Consider the following 18,618-nt stretch of genomic DNA (forward strand, 5'->3'; position numbering starts at 1 on the left):
TTTCCCATCAGACAAATGGATATAAATGTTATCTTGCCATGGGGCAGAGTAAGAGAGTTTCCACGCACAGCATGGGGCTACAACCCCCATATGGCTGTAGGGAAACAGGATTTTCCATAAGAAAACACAAATTTTAATGTGAAGAAACATAAAAAGTTCCCACGCTCTAATCAAAAATTTCAAGGTCATGTTTATTTTGCAATCACTGTGTAACATGTTGTTATTATATTACATTTCAATTCATGATTGAAAATGGGATTTGACTAGAAATTTAATAAAGTAGTTTGTTCAAACTCAAGTGCTGAATTTGAGGTTTTGTTGCTGCTTAGATCTTTGTTTCCTGTGAGTGAAAATGATACATAAATGACTGGAAATGTAACTAGTTTTACCAAACACTGGCACATTTATTACCCCTTTGTGCTGAGCTATGCATCATAAAAGTGGGGTAATCCTGGTGCAAAGCATTTCATTGATATCTACTTTCCAACAAAAAGCCTCATTAGCATTGAAAAGTAGCCCTAAAAAGTAACATGAAGTTATGCTATTTTGCATCAACGTTGTATTCGATGGGTGACACTGTGGCACAAATCCCAATCAACTAACAGTGGTAGGTAGGGAGCTGAACCAAAAATATATATGCCTTCTCAAGGTGAGCATAAAACTTGTGAAAAGTATTGTTTTCTCAAATCTTTTCTAACTTTGCATGTGCGGTGTACAGCAACATAGCCAATGGTACAGAAAATGTACCAGTGGCATGGAAGTTAAATGTCATATGTGGACTGCAGTGTGTATTTACACCCCCTACATAGATGACAAAAATATACTGCAGTAACTCATTGTAAGAAATTGGTTTATTAATTGCGGTGGGCGACTACCCACCTGAAGGAATAATCACAACCCTTGTCAGAATGAACCCTTTAGTAACTAAATCAATCTGTGCTTATCCCTCTGGTATGTTTCGCAAATAAAAGGCAGGCTTAATTTAGATCAATATGTAAGATTAAAATTTGCAGTACCAAAACGGTTATTTAGTGAAAATGTAAAAATTTTTAAATTCCAAACCAATTAGAAAAATAGAGTACATTTGAATAAATAAAATGACAAAAAACAATGCAGTTCAACTGGACCGGGACCTAGATGAAATTTTAGGTGGAATACGATGGGACGCAGGTCAGATACAGAAACCAAGTTTTAATTTCGTACTATGGGCTTGATTTAGATTGCAGAGGAAGGACTTTACTCCAGCAGGGGTGTGGAATAAAATATTTTGTAACCCTGAAGGAGTTCATACCATATTTAGAGATGTCTACCGGCCTAGTGAACATGCCTTACATTGACAGGAACTGCTGTCACGGTGGTTCCTGTTAATACATTGAAAGTCTGACATGAGGGAGCCATACATCACACTTTCAATTTCTTTTTTATATTAAAAAAATCACACAGTAGATATATATATATATATATATTTTTTTTTTTTAAAAACAATGTCCCCTCACCATGGGAGTTTTTCCCATGGGATGAGGTTAATTTACAGGTTTTTGCTGCCCCTTGCTGCCTGGTTTTACCTGGTGGTGATGGTTAGCGAAAACTGGCCATTTAACCACCTACTCTAAATCAGACGGGTTGTGAAATATCTATGCTACAGATGGCCTTTACTCTGTTGGACAGTCAGATGTGTGTATTAGTGGTAGAGGTGGAAACGTTTCCAACGCTGATATACTGAAGTTCCTACTGAATAAATGAGGTGGGAAGCATGTCAGTTTGTCAGAGAGAGGGTAAGCCATCGCAGTTGCACCAGAGTACCCTCTCTGCCAAACTCTTAATCAGGCCGCTTGTCCCAAAAAGGGAAGTCAAAATCCTTCAGCAGATCAAGACAGCAGGCTGTGTCAGAAGAGGACACTACTATGACAGATGGTTTAGGTGGCCTTGCGTTGCTTGATAAATATGACTTAAGTATTGCGCTGTCCTTGCAACACCATGTGCGATGCAAGGGCAATGCAATACGATGATAAATCTGACCCCCAAGTATCTTTTTCAATGCTCAAAACGTCCAATGGGGAAAGGCTGAGGAATCTATTTGACGAAGGCTCCACAAGGCCAGATACCTTCTCACTGAGGTCAGTTGAATCAGATTTGCTGCTGCAGAAAAGCTCCAAGCAGGTGAAACCTGTTTTCTTTGGCCCAACGAGAATACATCTTGGGCGGATCAGGTTTATAGGTTTATCTCTGTTCTCAAGAGGTCTTCAAATCCAGAATGTTTCTAACTCACAGATTTTCGCAGGTGTTAGGAAATGTCCAGCCAGACTCAACCAAGGAATTTCAGACATCAGAAACAGCACTTCGGAGCCAGAGGCCTGCAACTGACCCTTGGAGCCCACTTCTTTTCCCTGGGTACACTAAGGAGCATGTCCAATCCTTGAGGGCTCCTCTAAAATCATAGACAGCAGGTCCATTCCTCTTCTGTTCTTTCCCAGATTCAACATTGTGCTGATAAGGGTGTTGTGGTATGCTACATTTATGCCTGGCACCAGCCAGAGGGTGTGGTCTTCCAGATAGAGGAACAAAAACACCTTCCCAAACCCAGGACTTCACACTATATTCAGTGCCATTCACCAGCCGAATGACAGTTGGGAGGGTAATGCAAATTAGCATTCAGGAACATCAGGCATGGAAAGGTAACTTTCTAAAAGTTACTTTTACTTAATATTCACTAAACACCTGACATCACCATTAGGTTGATCTTTTAGTAAATATTACAAATAGTGGTTTAATAATTTCTATTGTTTGTCCCTGCCCTGAGATAGTAGAATTGCTATGTAATATTGCTACCTGGCATTTCTCTAGGGGCCGGTTAGTGTTCTGACAGTGAAAATAGGTTTTGGGTGCTAATTACTATATGGATATGTTAACTTTAAATGTCTACATGTCCTGTTTTTAAATACCACACACTCTGCCTTGTGGAATACAAGGCCTAAATAGGAGTGATATTAATACTTGAAAGGAATAGACTTACCTGTCAAAAGGGGTTATTTTGACAGGCGGCAGTCCATGCTTTAGACTGTTATAGTCAGGTTGCAATGTTTGGCCTATTTGCATTACCACTATAGAAGATGACTCAATAAATGCAGCAGTCCACTAGTGGAATTTAACTTCCAGGCCCTGGGTAAATGTTGTACCTTATACTAGACACGTAAAGGCAAGATATATGTACCAGTTAGGAGTATGTGAATTTGTCCATGCTTAAATGGGGAGCACAAGCACTTTGCTACTGGCTTACATGGGATAATTCCACATAGTTCTAAAGCCAGCATCTAAAATTAGAGTAGGTCAAAGGTGAACAATCTTAACTGACCATGTAGAAAAGGCATGTTTCCTTCATACATGCAGGGAAAAATGACTCTGCCATGTAGTAAATCCTATGTTGATTCATGAATAAGTCACCAATTAAGTATAAGTTGTGAGCTCACAAGAAAAAAATTATATTTAATATATACAAAGTGGCATACTATAAATGTACACAGTGAAATTCAAAAGGCTATTTCACTGAGCAGGTTCCGCTACATTTTCCATAGGACAGGTTGAAATGTGATTAAATTATCTAATTCTATTTCATAGCCTGCGACAATGCTATACAATATTTCAAAGTTTTTCATTACTCATTTTCAAAAACTGATTTAATTGTGCAATCAGATATTTGCAAACTTGGATGGAAAAGTAACTTTAGAAAAATGTACATTAAACTGCACCAGCCAGAATTGGCTTAAAGGTGGCTCTGTCACTCATCACAATTCCAGAGCTGGAATAGGCATCCTTTATTGGAGAGTTAATAAACCTGACTTAGAAGACAATATCCTGCTTATGAGAAATGGGTTTGTTGGTTAAAAAGGGTGAATCCCTACTCAAGCAATATCCACTGTCCCTTTCAAGGTGAACCACAAAAGTAACTAAATAAACTTGTGCGTAAATCTCTGGTAGCTTGGCACAAGATAAGTTAGGCTTAACTTAGAGACAATGTATAAAGAATCTATTCAGCACTTTAATAGTAATGAAGTGAAAAGACCACATGGGAAACAAACACTATCTTCAAAAAATAGAGTACATTTTAATAAATTATTCAACACCAGAACTACAAAAATCGAATCCGCAGAACCAAAGTTATGAATTTTAAAGTTTAAAGCGAAAATTTGTGTCTAAAAGATCAAGGCGCTGATTGCCGCCATCTAGACCCAAGTTTTGGGATTGGCTATCTGAGCACAGTCAGCACCACTTCCAAGACTTCAGACTCGAGGGGTATCACTGGGAGGGTCAGGACTCGCTCAGGCTGGGTCCAGGGTAAAGGTCAAGATGCCGGGAGCCTTTTCTGTTCCTGAGGCTCTGATCAGGAGGCAAGCGACCTAGCGCTCGAAGTTACTCTGGAAGTCTTGGGTTTAATCAAGAAAACAGGCTTCAGGCAGCATGGCTGTGTTTGAAGTATGCAGAAGGCCACAGGCAGTAGGGCAGTCCTCTGAGAGCCCTTCTGAAGGTCTAGAAGTGAAGTGAAGAGTGGGTCTGAGGTTCCTAGTTTTATACCTGGTGCCGACTTTGAAGTGGAAGAAAGATTTGGAGTTTTTCCCCCACATAAATATCTGGAATTCCCTGACTCCCAGCATTGTTCCCAGGCTGTCTGAATCACAACTGGCTAGTGTGAAGTTCTTTGTGTGTGAGCTGAGGAATTGCTAGTGGTGTTGTGCACAGCTCCTCCCTACCATTCTGTTACGATAACACCACCTGACAACACACAGCCTCTCTACTGTGTGGTTCTCACGGTGGAATACACAAAGGCCAACTGTCAACTAAACCTGGTCATGTGACCCAGGAAACAGGCTGAATGCACCAAATGCTTAGGACAAGAAAATGACAAGTTTCTAAAAGTGATAAAGGAGTAGCGCACAGCCTATTTTTCAATGGTAGTAATGTCATTTGCTTTTAGTTGGTTTCAAAACATTGGAGGGTGCTGCCTAGGTGACGTCTCTTGTCAAAGGCGTCCGCAATAATACTCCACAAGTTGTGCTCCTAATGGTCCATTAGTCACATCCCCTAACGCACACCTCTCTTTCTCCTTGGTAAATCCCAGGATTCCTTACAAAAATGAATTACTGAAAGACACTTTATTTCTTTAAGTTATAAAGTTCTTATTTATTTCATAAGTTCATTTGATTCCTGAAATTATCCCTTCATTTCATTGTTGAATGTCTCATAATTTTCTTGTTGACACCATCATTTGAAATCAGTCCAATGCATTTCGGGTGTTAACTTCCTTCATCAGAGACCATGTGCTGAAAGAAAAACAGTAGCGGTATATTCAATGCTATTCCAATAATAAACATAACACAAACATGAACTATACTGTTGTGTCAAAATGTGAAAACATGCGGTCATGATGTCGTGATATTAAAAGTGCAACGAGTGAAAAACCCTTGTGTTCTCAAAACTCGTGAACGCGGTAAAAAAATGAATGTGAATGAGCCTGTAGGCACTTACATGTCTTTTGCCGATTCGAAAAAGCAATCGTTCATTAGAATTTGTTCAGCAAACTGAGGGAAAAACCATTTGCATGATAAAGATTACCAACCGTTGTCAACTTGCTGCATATACGTTTTGAATACCCATATAGTTTGGGGCTTACTGTTAAGACGCGACGCGTCTCTTCTCTGTGAAGCTGCCGGGTACATTTCTGACGTTCGCGGGTTTCTCTGGTCAAAGCTAGCAAGCAACCAGTAATCTAACGAGTAAGTCGTGAACTTGGCATGTGCGTGAAACGCGTGCCGTGATTGGTTGAAAGTCCGATCACGTGACTAGCAAAAAACAGAGATGCTGCAATGTGCGTGATGCAAGTGAAATGTAAAAAAATGTAAAAAAATGCCTTCAATAAAGTTTCACAGTGCAAAAAATGTACATAAATTAAGTATACATAAACAATACGTAAATATGAGTGCAAAGAATGCATACATAATGTCATGTTCATCGTTGTAGATACCATATGACCTTGCATCATGAAACATCTAGGGCCAAGGTAAAAAAAGGCTATAGCCTGCCAGTTAAGTACCACTGTTCCATGTGAGATGTACAAGCTGTTGAACTTATAAATAACATGAAAATGTAATCCGGTCATTGAGACCAAATGGTTTACTTGAGTTCAATGAATGGATCCAACAGTTCTCTCTTTGTAACAAATGTTTGTTATTGTCCCGACCGTCCTTATTGTCAATAGTTTCTAAGATCAAGAACTGTAGTTGTGACATGTTCTGGACAGTCTGATAAAAATCTGATGAAGCTTTAAGTAGGGAGGTGCTGAGGGACTGTGTCCACTGTGTTTCCATTACCTTGCCCTAGCTGCGGAGGGAGGAGCTGTGCTGCTTAGGGATGCTGTGCTGAGCATCGGAGATTGTGAAAACAATGATGGTGTGGTGGGTCCAGGTGAGTTCTGTGATGTGGCTGAATATGATTTGGTCGCTGGAGGTGAAAATGAAGTTGAGTTTGTATCCAGCTTTGTGCGAGGGTTAGGTAGCCAGTTGAGTGGGCCTAATGTTGTTCAGGTTCTCCTGGAGGGCAGTGGAGTTGGCAAGGTTGGGGTCGTTGACTTGAAAATTGAGGTTGACAAGTAGGATGTAGAAGTAGGAGTCAATGGCTAGGGGAATGATGAGGTTGGAGATGGCATTGCAGAAAGCAGTCAGAGTTCCAAGGGTCTGTATACGAGGGCGCCTCTTATCGTGGTCTTGCCGTCAACTGCAGTTGGAAGATGAGGTGTTCAATGAGGGGTGTTGCGTTTTCATTGGTGGCAATGAATCTGATAATTTCCTTGAAGATGATGGCAATGCTCCCACCGTTTTTGTTGGTGCAGATTGTGGTAATACATATATGTAATAAAAAAGGGAGGATTGGGGTTGGCAAGGGGTTTATATTGCCAGGCCGGTATGGCTATTTAAAGCATCATACAGTCCACAAGGGCAGGCCTAGGACTTGTTTTAAGGGGCTACCTAAGTGGGTGGCACAGTAAGAGCTGCCGGCTCACTAGCACCATTTAATATACCAGCCCTCCCCAGGGTTGACAGGAAACCACTTTACTAGAGACTTATAACTATATCAGATATGCCTAAGTAGGTGTAAGCAGGCCTGTGGTTGGTAGGAGAGTTCTGTCATTTTGAAACAGAGGATCATGGGTGAATAAACAGTAAAATAAAGAGAAAATGCTGCAAAAGGAGAATGGAGACTGTGTGAAAATTGTTAGGATTTGGTAGCAGAATTTCTCCAATCACTTACTAGTGCAGAGAGTATATCTGGTACCTCAACCACTATCTCCTCAGAACATTCCTGGACCTAGGAAGAGTCCACCTGAAGAAAAAGGCCCTTCTGGAAGAAAATTCCTGACACCCAATACCCATAGGAAGAAGAGGCCTCACTCAAGGAGTCAAGGACATCTGACTTCTGCTGTTACCCTGGGTAAGGAACTGCTCTCCAAGGGTCAAGTGGTAGGCCTCCTATATGCCTCCTTTGGGGACACAGATAGCAAAAGGATTCATGAATCCTAATGGTCAAACTGACCACTGAGTAGAGGACCCTACAGGAGTTCTGGTACCAAGAAGCCTGCATTTAGGATTGTGGTGAGACACAAGGGGCTGCTGGGCTGACCAGAAAAACAGTGAGGACCTGAAGTACCTTTCTCAGCTGTTGGAGAAAAGTGGACCATTTTCAATTATGTCAACCTCGTGAGTAAAATAACAAAGTTTTAAGGGTTACACAGGAAGACAGTACCCTAGATAGCAAAGAAAGCAAGTTTTGTCCATCCTTAAGTTTTTTGCTGTGTTAAAAACTGGGTCAGTTGGACCTTTTGGTAAAATTATTCATGCTCTGTGTGCCAGGAGCCGCCGTTTTTAGCACCTGCCTAGGAGTTTGGACTACAACTCCCAGAAGGCCAGCACTGGTGGGTGGAGCAAACGTCTTTATCAGAGAACGACGCACGCTGGGATGTGTGTGTAATTCTTAGTTGTTTGTTTATTTGTTTTGAGCTCTCGGCTGAGAGCAAAGGCGGATCGCAAGGAGGCAGGGCTGTTTCTGCGTTCGGCATCTCAGGAGATCCCAAACTAATTTCCCGGCTTCTGGTTATGCTCGGATGAGCATTGGTTGAGTCTTCACGGCGTCGGGACATTTCTCCCGCAAGGACGAAAACGTTCTGCCTGCTTAGGAGCAGGTATCGTGTGGAACTAATCGGGCATTCCGACCCGATAGAGATATTGACGAGGAGTGGTGAGGTAAAGGTTACCAGGTATTTCAGGCCACCAATACTCCTAGGAAGGAGTACGGCATGGTTCTGGAGTTTAGTTTTGGGGATCATTACATACTTTGAGATAAGGAAACCCATAGATACTGTTGAAACAGGAGGATTATTATTTCTTACAAAAAAGAAGGCACAAGACTGCTGAACTAAAGCTGAATTATTTTTTCCTTTTTATTTACATTTTCTCTTCATCCTGAACCGGTATGTAGGATGATTCCTTGAAAAAGATAGTTTGTGGCAAAGGTGGAGTAGTCTGGTACTGATGTTCTCTCCTTGGGTTTTAAAAAAAATAGAAAATGATCCATGTTTGAGGTTATTGATCCATGTTTGAGGCATGTCTGCTATTTCGTTTGAGGTTTTCCTGAAACTCTGAACCGTTTTGGATGCACGTGAAGTTGGATGAGGCAGTGCAGGTCTTAGTGAGAATTATAGAGAGTAGTGTTGCATGCATTCGTTTTTTCACCTGTTTGTTCTTTCTCTTCTAGGGTCTTTTCCCCGCTATCCCCATCCTTCCCTTCCCTCATTTGATGGCCCTAATACTCCGTATAATTTAATAGGAGTTGGGGATGTCGAAAGGTGGAACCATTTTTGCATCATCCGGACCCTGAGGAATACAACCATTACACTGTGTGCCATGCCAGTTACGTCTTCAAGTCTTACCACATTGCAGGATTATGGCTTTCAAAAAAGTGACTAAGTCCAAAGGTGACATCTTGGACTGGAGAAAGACAGCACAGCTATTCCATTAGCCACACCAGTCACAGTCGTAGACCTGGCTCTGCTGAAAGTTTTGGACTTTCATCTCAGAGATTAAGTGGCCCTGGGTTTAAAGTTATTGGGTTGCCAGCTCCAGACCCAATAACTCTGGGCACAGAGACACAGGACCTTGTCTGTTCTGCTGCAGGGGTAGCAGTAAACAGCGCAGTTGGTCTTTGCTAGATGCCCACAGCAGCAGGGGAGGAGCAGTCAGTGCTCCCTCTGGACAGGTTGAAGTGTGCACTAACCACTGTCCCTCAACCCCACAGAATGTCCTGCTGAAATTGTCACCCTACTCTGAGCAGGTGAAAGATGTTAGCAGTTTCTCTGGTGAATAGGTAAAACTCACATAAAAGCACTAGGAGGAATATGCATGAGAGGCTTTTGTCCTGTTTGCACTAGGCAACATGGTACATGCGTGACATGAACCTGTAAGCCAAATTTCTTAAGCCTCCTAAAATCATTTTGCGCTGCTCTGAGAGGCTCCATAAATCTGGAGTCATGCGATGCAGCACAAATTGCTGTGTTGCTTTACTCTGCCCTGGTAAGGCATTCCATTGGTGTTGTTTGGTTGTTCCCAATGAAATTCCTATGTTTTTTGAGGCATTCCCAGACTTAAAAGAACTTGAAAACCTGGGAATTTTCCAAAATCTTACACTTTCTCAATATCTCTGTTTGTCCTTGTTTCGTCCTCTTTCTATGTGCGCTACATTCAGCCGCACACATAGGAAGAGGAATATGCCTCACAGGATTGTTTTTGTGGTGGAAGATGCATCACACTGCACAAAAACAGTCCAGAATGCAACACAGTCACCCTTGCACCATGGTGCAAGGGTGCCTGCTTTGGCGCCAGGCAGCCAAAAGGGCACCAGCACATGGGAAAGGACAGGAATGCACCATTTTGCCTTAAATACTGCATAATCCTGCCCTTTCCTTGTCACAAAATGCAACAAAGCATGCTGCGTTTCACTGCATGACTTTGTCATAAATCAGCCCCTAGTTATTACCGGATTCATTTTGTTATTTGTCATTCTGGGGAGATAATGTGATTATTGGAATTTGTCAGAGTTGGAATTGAAGATTCTGGTCCCTGGTGACCTACATCAAATTCCACCAATCTCATAAAGAAGGCCCAAGTGGGCTGCCTACCAAAAACAGCAGAATTCAAGATGATCACACTGGTATTCAAAGCTACACACACAACTCAACTCCTTCTTATCTCTCTCACCTGGTCATATTACACCTCAACACATTCCCTTCTCAACTCTTATCTATCAAGATACTCTGAATCCTCTCGAAGGTCAAGTGAATCCAATGTATTAGTCTCTTTCCTGGAACGTGGTAATTCCCCAATCGAAACAACTCCCTCCTTTGCTGAGTTAAGATACTAAATCACTGCTTCATCACACACACACTGTTAAAGATTGGGTTTCTGGTTGGCAGGGCTACACAACCTGTCCAAGCAGGAACCACAGTTCTAGCCAGAGCATGACAGTTACACACCCTAAATGAACCTTTGCTCACCCTTTGGTACCTTGGTATAAAGCAGGCAGACTTAACTTAAGAGGCAATGTGCACATTATTTGTACAATACTTAAAAGAGTGAAAACACCACACACAAAAATACCACACATGGTTATGGAACTAGAGAGCTTAATTTATTGAACAAGACCAAAACAACAAAAACTCAATAAGGAACCAGAGTTATTAATTTTTAAAGAATATCTTGAAATATAGTGCTTAAAAGTATAAAGCACTAACCAATGCTTCTGGTCACACTAGACTGGGTCAAATCCAACGGTTCAGGCCGACAGTGATGGAGCGCAGGTGAGATACAGAAACCAGTCTTGGGCAGCTGAAAACAGTCCCTTGGTTCAGGGTTGGCCGAGGGTGACATGCGAGGAGGATTCAGGTGCGATGCATTGGCATTCACATTTAGGATGTAGACGATAGATCAGATCCGAGCTGCGCAAGTTGGAGATGCATCATTGTTCAACTCCTCCGATGTAGCCGATGCATTGTTGCCAAGCTGTGCAGCCTGTGCTACAATGTCCAGGATCCTGGCAGCAGCTGTGATGCATCAGCGTCTCGGCTGATGCGCCGGGTCCAAGCCATGCAGCGACAGTGATGAGTGGGGTTTAGCCATTTCAGCACTTTCTACCCACTTCCAAGGGCCAAGGACTAGACTGGCAAGGGGCAAGATTCTTAAATGGCAGAGCACATGTGCTCTTGATGAGTAGATTGAGGTCTTTGCTGGTCCTACGGCTTCCAACAGGAAGCAAGCAGACAAGCTCTTAAATCAACTCTGGGTTCAAGTAATGTTGGTTCAGTCCTTCTCACCCAGGCAGGGAGGGCAGCAGGCAGGTCAGCACAGCAGAAAAACAATTCTTTCAGAGCAGTAGTCAAGCAGAGTGACAGTCCTTCAACTGCACAACAGTCCTTCTTCCTGGCAGAGTATCCATAGGTTCAGAAGTGTACTGAATTAGTGGTGTCAGAGGTCCAGTACCCAGTTTTGCCTTTGGAGTAGTGGAGACTTAACAAAGAAGAGGTTTGAAGTGCACAGAGGTCCTCCCTTTCCTGCCCTGGCTTCAGACACACAACAGGGGGTTAAGCAGTCCTTTGTGTAGGGACAGGGCACAGCCCATTCTGGTGTAAGTGTGAGGCTGTGCCCAGCTCCTCCCTCCCATCCTGCCCGGTATGGCCCATCAGAATGTGGATGACCCACCAGTTACACCAAAGCCCCCTTTGTGTGTTTGGTGCTGTCTAGAGGGAATAGACAAGTCCCAGCTGTCACTCACCGCAGAAGTCTACTGGAACAGGCAGCAGGCACACAGGTTTGAAGAGCAAAACAATCCCAACTTTTGAAAATTAGGATTTTAAAAGTTGTCATCCAAATTTACCATTAAAGAAAACACATTTTTTTACAATTCCATATGTATCAAAATGACATATCTACTCCCTCTGAATCAAGAACTATACTTATTACATGTAATAAGAAATCCCCAATGTTAACCTATGAGAGGGGTAGGTCTCACAGTAGTAAAAACAGACTTTGGGAGTTTTTCACTACCAGGACATGTAAAACATAAAGGTACATGTCCCACCTTTTAGTTACACAGCACCCTCCCCTACGGAATATCTAAGGCCATGTGCTCTTGATGAGTAGATTGAGGTCTTTACCGGTCCTAAGGCTTCCAACAGGAAGCAAGCAGACAAGCTCTTAAATCAACTCTGGGTTCAAGTAATGTTGGTTCAGTCCTTCTCACCAAGGCAGGGAGGGCAGCAGGCAGGTCAGCACAGCAGAAAACAAACAAATTCTTTCAGAGCAGTAGTCGAGCAGAGTGACAGTCCTTCAACTGCACAACAGTCCTTCTTCCTGGCAGAGTATCCATAGGTTCAGAAGTGTGCTGAATTAGTGGTGTCAGAGATCCAGTACCCAGTTTTGCCTTTGGAGTAGTGGAGACTTAACAAAGAAGAGGTTTGAAGTGCACAGAGGTCCTCCCTTTCCTGCCCTGGCTTCAGACACACAACAGGGGGTTAAGCAGTCCTTTGTGTAGGGACAGGGCACAGCCCATTCTGGTGTAAGTGTGAGGCTGTGCCCAGCTCCTCCCTCCCATCCTGCCCGGTATGGCCCAAAAGAATGTGGATGACCCACCAGTTACACCAAAGCCCCCTATGTGTGTTTGGTGCTGTCTAGGGGGAATAGACAAGTCCCAGCTGTCACTCACCGCAGAAGTCTACTGGAACAGGCAGCAGGCACACAGGTTTGAAGAGCAAAACAATTCCAACTTTTGAAAATTAGGATTTTAAAAGTTGTCATCCAAATTTACCATTGAAGAAAACACATTTTTTACAATTCCATATGTACCAAATATGATATATCTACTCCCTCTGAATCAAGAACTATACTTATTACATGTAATAAGAAATCCCCAATGTTAACCTATGAGAGGGGTAGGTCTCACAGTAGTAAAAACAGACTTTGGGAGTTTTTCACTACCAGGACATGTAAAACATAAAGGTACATGTCCCACCTTTTAGTTACACAGCACCATCCCCTATGGAATATCTAAGGCCTTCCCTATGTGTAATAAAAGAGGGGTTTTAAGGCTTGTCAAGGGGTTTGAAAGGCCAAATCGACATGGCAGAAAAACGACATACACAGGCTCTGCAGTGGCAGGCCTGAGACATGTTTAAAGGGCTTCTTGATTGGGTGGTTCAATCAGTGCCACTAGCCGCAATTAATTTGCAGGCCCTGGGCACATATAGCACAATTTTCTAGGGAATTTCAAGTAAATTAAATATGCCAATTGTGGATAAACTAATGCACCATTTTTAGGGGAGTGAAAACATGAATTTTAGCACTGGTTAGCAGTGGTATAGTGCCCAGAGTCCTAAAACCAACAAAAACAGTTCAGGAAAAAGTTAAGCCAACAGGCGAAAGGGTTAGCGGAAGACCACCCTAATGTTTACAGGTCTAGAACACACACACGCACGCACACACACATCGTTTGAATGCAGCTCTATTCTATGTGTAACTATCTGTCTTTTATTGTAGTGCTACACTATAGTCGTCTTTCAGTCATTAATCTCAGATACCCGCAGTGTTCACATGGCAGGTTTTACATACAGATTTACACTGTACTTATGTGTCTATCTTTAAATGCAGAACTTCTGTCTGCTCACACCCTTGTCTTTTATGCGCTGCTGCACTGTGATGTGTGTAGAATAGGTAGACTGAACTTTCACCTACAACAGCATCCAACCCTGCACACATCCTGGCTATGACAGACTGAGTACTTGTAGCTACCGCTCTGGAAATCAGGGAACTGCTTGATTTTCAGTCACAGCCATTCAAGGGTGCTTATTCATTAACAAAGAAATAATACAGAGGGGTGAACTATCCCCATTAATTCCGCTCCTCCGCCGAAGCCATCATCTACTGTTAATTATGATTGAGACAATGAAGCTTTAATAAAACATAAGTAACTCAGATTAATCAGCTGCTTTGCAGGCAGACACTTCCCGAGTTCCCTTGGGTGCCCATAAGCAAATTGTGCTAATGATGCTGATTTGCACAGAGCTATTGTTTCAGCTGTAAATAACTGAATTGATTACCCAGGAGCCCTGATCTCAATGTAGCGTTGTTTTGCTTTGTTTTCGTCTGTTTTATGATGTAGGATATTCTGCACCGCGGCAAGGAGAGTGGCGGACTGCTGGAGAAACAGCAGTTTCACCTTGGGACTCCCAAGTATGGAAATTCAAAATGGATTCTTTGTTGCTGTAAATTACAAACAGAAGAACTGCAGCCTGTTCTGTCTCTATAAATATGCATGATCCGCACGCTGATGTTATTATTCTGGGGGGTGGCAGAGCAAGGCGAATTAGCAACTGTCAAAGAAATGTGCCTGGTAATTTTATACAGAGCTGGCTGCCTGATCCTGGATTTTGTTGCACAAACCCGAAATTTACGTTGTAAACTCTGATTCACCTTACAAACAGATGATGTCAAACTTCCGGTCCACAGGGCTCTGGTGATTTGCAACGAGGCAGATAAAATTCAGATTGGAAACTCTACCTCCAGGTGGCCTTGGAAAATGCTGTCGCCTTGATTGCTGACCAGCTGACCCATGAATTGTGTGTGGTCAAACATGACACAGCAGAATAAACAGTTCTCATTTCAAAAAGCTGGTTGGACTTTACATTCCGATCAGTCTAATTTGCAGAGCAGGGGAAATTCTGTGGTAAAAAGCAGAAATAAATAATTTGGTTTGCTCGACTGAAATATATGGAAATAGGGTGTACCATTGTACAATTGTGGAGACATTGTTTGAAAAAGCGTGCTACCAATTTGTGAGCTATTTCTGCATGCATAAAAAGGAGAGATGTATTCATGCGCCTGGATATTGCACCCTCACGCACTCCTGAGCTGTATAGCAGTTTGCAAGTCTTAATCCTCGATTTATTTACTTAATTTCACATGGCCTAGGCCATTAGAGCACATCATAGAAGACACAGCGATACATTAGAAACTAGCATCAGCTAAAGCACGAACAACAGTAATACATTAGAAAACAATATCTTCATAACCAAAACCAATGGCAAACTATACACGTATGCAAATACTGCAATAATGCAGGAAGCAAGAGGGGGAGATTGTCTGGAGCAGAATCCAGCACATGAATTGGCAAGACAGTCTATGCATAAGCATATAAGCAAAGTAGGTGAGTGATGTAAACCTAAGGAGAAGGAAATAAACATAGAACAATCCTTACTGGTGTTTCCTCTTTCTATGTGTACTGCAAAATGCAGCACCATGGAAAGAAGAAATAAAAAGAAGAAATAATGATATTTGTCCTTGCTATGCCTCACTGAGGAAGGTGTAGCATTGTTGATGCACTCCCAGGTTTACAAGTCTTTGTAAGCCTAGTAATGCACCAAAGGTCATGAGGGGTGCATAGGAACCCCCATGTTCCATCAATGGATTGCCTTCCCAATACACAGTAATGCAAGGCTGCACTATAAACTGCCTGCATTACTTTGTATATAATAAACCATGCAAAGCAACACAAAGTGGTAAATAAAATTGGTGTTGCGTTTGGACTGTGCCACAAAAGTAACACAACCCTGATGCAAAATTTTAGTAAATCAACTCCTGAGTTTTAGTTAACAGGGAACTCAAGAATAGAGTGGCAGACTGGTGGGCATAAGAGGATATGGCTAATTAAAGTAAAGATGGCCAAGAAATGAAAGTCCAGTTGTAGCACAGTTTACTCTGTATATATGAGTTTTCAGTCTGTGTCATCATCTATCACCAGTTCCAAGTTACCGAGGGGCATATTTACAAGCCCCTATCGCCACCACAGCGTCACTTTTCACAGTGTTGTTGTGGCGAAAGGAGCTCCACCTCATTTACAAGGCAGTGTAAAGCCACTTAATGTGGCGTAACACTGCCTTGTAAATAGGGCACTCTTTCCTGCTATACTTAGAGTGAAAGGGGAGGGCAATGGTTGTTGCGGTGGGCGGCACACCGCAGCACCCATTAATTCAATACAAGGGCGGCGTAAATATTGAACAGCGCCAAAACTACGACCACGGAAAACTGGTCTTACCCAGGTGCAACAAGAGTAAATGTTTAATTTCTCCTTGTTTATGCTGTTTCCATGTGTGCTGCGGTGTGCAGCACACATAGAGACAGCAAAATGCCATTGATTGTTTATGTGCAGGAAGGTTTAATGACATTTTGAAACTTCTATTTGTGCTGCATTAAGCAGTACAAATCGAAGTTACAAAATACTGTTTAAAAATTGTTTATGGGCAGGAAGGAACAGCTTCCTGCACATAAACAATCTTCTCCTGCAACACAAACACCCTGTACAATGGTGCAAGGGTGCCTGCATGGGTGAGAAGCGATACCAAAGGGGATGATGGACGGAGCGCTTGAGCAAATCAAACACTCACCCCCAGTCAACTGATCTGGGTTTAATCCATCATCATTCTTTAGCTCACTCCACCACCACAGTTCAGACATGGCCATATGCAAATCAGTCTGACACAGTGCCTCATGGGAACATCGGAACAGTCCAGCCCAAACTGCCAAGCCATGTCTTCCCTGGACCGGAAACAAGCATCCAGAGACCAGTTTAGGGTTCATAACCCTCATCAGCAAGTCTATCTTGAATCCAGTGGCAGAGTGAGCAAGGGACCCTCATCTGGGCATACCCTGACAACTTAGGGCGAACAAAACGATACCAAAGGGGATGATGGTCGGAGCGCTTGAGCAAATCAAACACTCACCCCCAGTAAACTGATCTGGGTTTAATCCATCATCATTCTTTAGCTCACTCCACCACCACAGTTCAGACATGGCCATATGCAAATCAGTCATCAATTTTTGGAGCACAACTCTGTGTTCTATAGTTAGTAGATGCGGTTGTGCGTCAAAAACCATGGTTAGTTACGCAGAAACGTTCATGTACCACACATGGAACGCCCCCTTGATACAGCATAATGCAAAGCAGCACTTCATTGTGATTTGGCTTACTTTTTTCACAAACCAATGCCAATTTGCGTTGGTTTATAAATCCTGAAAACGATTTTCTGACGTTATAAATGTAACGCAAACCCGATGAAAAACCTTTGTAAATATGGCCCTAATTTTCTTATGTTTTAAGTTTTAATGGAATCTCTACAAGTGAGTGGGTATGCATCACTTGTGACATTTTGTAGCTGGATATAGATGATGTTAAGAGTGTGCCAGCTATCGTTGCTTTTCCTGTCATTCATGCGCTCCCTATCCAAGAAAATGTGAATATTTTCATGGCTCTCCATTGTGTTTTCACTGTTCTTCGTAGCATGAAGCATCTGCTCTCTTAACCAAAAGCATTCCTCCAATTTGCTGATGGTATATTTATCTTCAACCATTTACTGCTAATAAGAGGTCATATAAACCTCATTTGTTACTCTGCACTTGACTTTATTGGCCTTTTTGCTATCTCCAAACCACTTTTTCTGCTTCTATAAACCACTTGTCATTTCTAAAATACTCGCCAGAATGTCCATAAAATGAGACATCTTTGTATCATTTTCAAATAGATTTGTTTGTGTGAGCTCTTTTCAGTCCAAAATATGTATTCAGATTGGCAACTGATGATTGAAAGCTCCTATGTAAGAACCAATTTTTGTTGCACCTGTCTAGCTGCCTTTGTTTGCATAAAATACAACTTGTTAAAGAGAAATTCATGTTGCCTTGCATTTAGCAAGTACCTAGCCCCTTCCTTTCCAGTTACTAACCTGTGTTTACCCCAGGCTCCAATTTCATTGCTTTTCAAAAAGCCTTCTTTGTATATAAAAGGATACAGGCTACATCCACCAGTCTGTTTGGATGTTTTTCCTTTGTCACAGAGTTACACATCTCAAATGGAATTTCTTATCATAGCCTTTTCCTTCTAAAATTATCCTTTGTGGATCTTGGTACACAATTTTTCAGGTATTTTCCTTTTTTATTTGTTATAATTGATTATTCAAAAGTCCATTCCAGCCCATGATGCCCAAGTTATAGTTATTGCTGCTGCCGTTGTTTTACTTATGTCGTTTTAATTAATGTATTGTTTGAATATGACTTGCCTTCTCTTCACTTAAATTGCTCTTGGCACTTCTCTTCTTGTTCGTGTCGACTCATGACATCGGCCACACTTCGGCACAGATGTGCGCAGGGGGTGCACTGATGCGTGCTTAAGGAAAGCCTGCCTGCTCCGGTCCGCGGCTGTCTGGGGCTAGGGGCTAGTCATTATGCCAAATGTTTAACTTACTCTATGTCTGAATTAAAACAATTGTATTCTAATGACTACATACCTAATTCCACTACTTGTTCTAGACTGGTCAATTTGGGGATCATGAAGTTCAGATATTTTCATCCTGAACTCAACCAGCTGCATCCCGCAGAGGACAGCATCCATAGGCAGCAACATTATAGGAATGAAGACACAATCCATAGGCAGGATAGTCATGGAACGACCGAACTAACAATAATACATTTGAATACTCGA

The sequence above is a fragment of the Lissotriton helveticus genome, chromosome 6 (genome assembly GCF_964261635.1).
Source record: "Lissotriton helveticus chromosome 6, aLisHel1.1, whole genome shotgun sequence".
NCBI classification, from domain to species: Eukaryota; Metazoa; Chordata; class Amphibia; order Caudata; family Salamandridae; genus Lissotriton; species Lissotriton helveticus.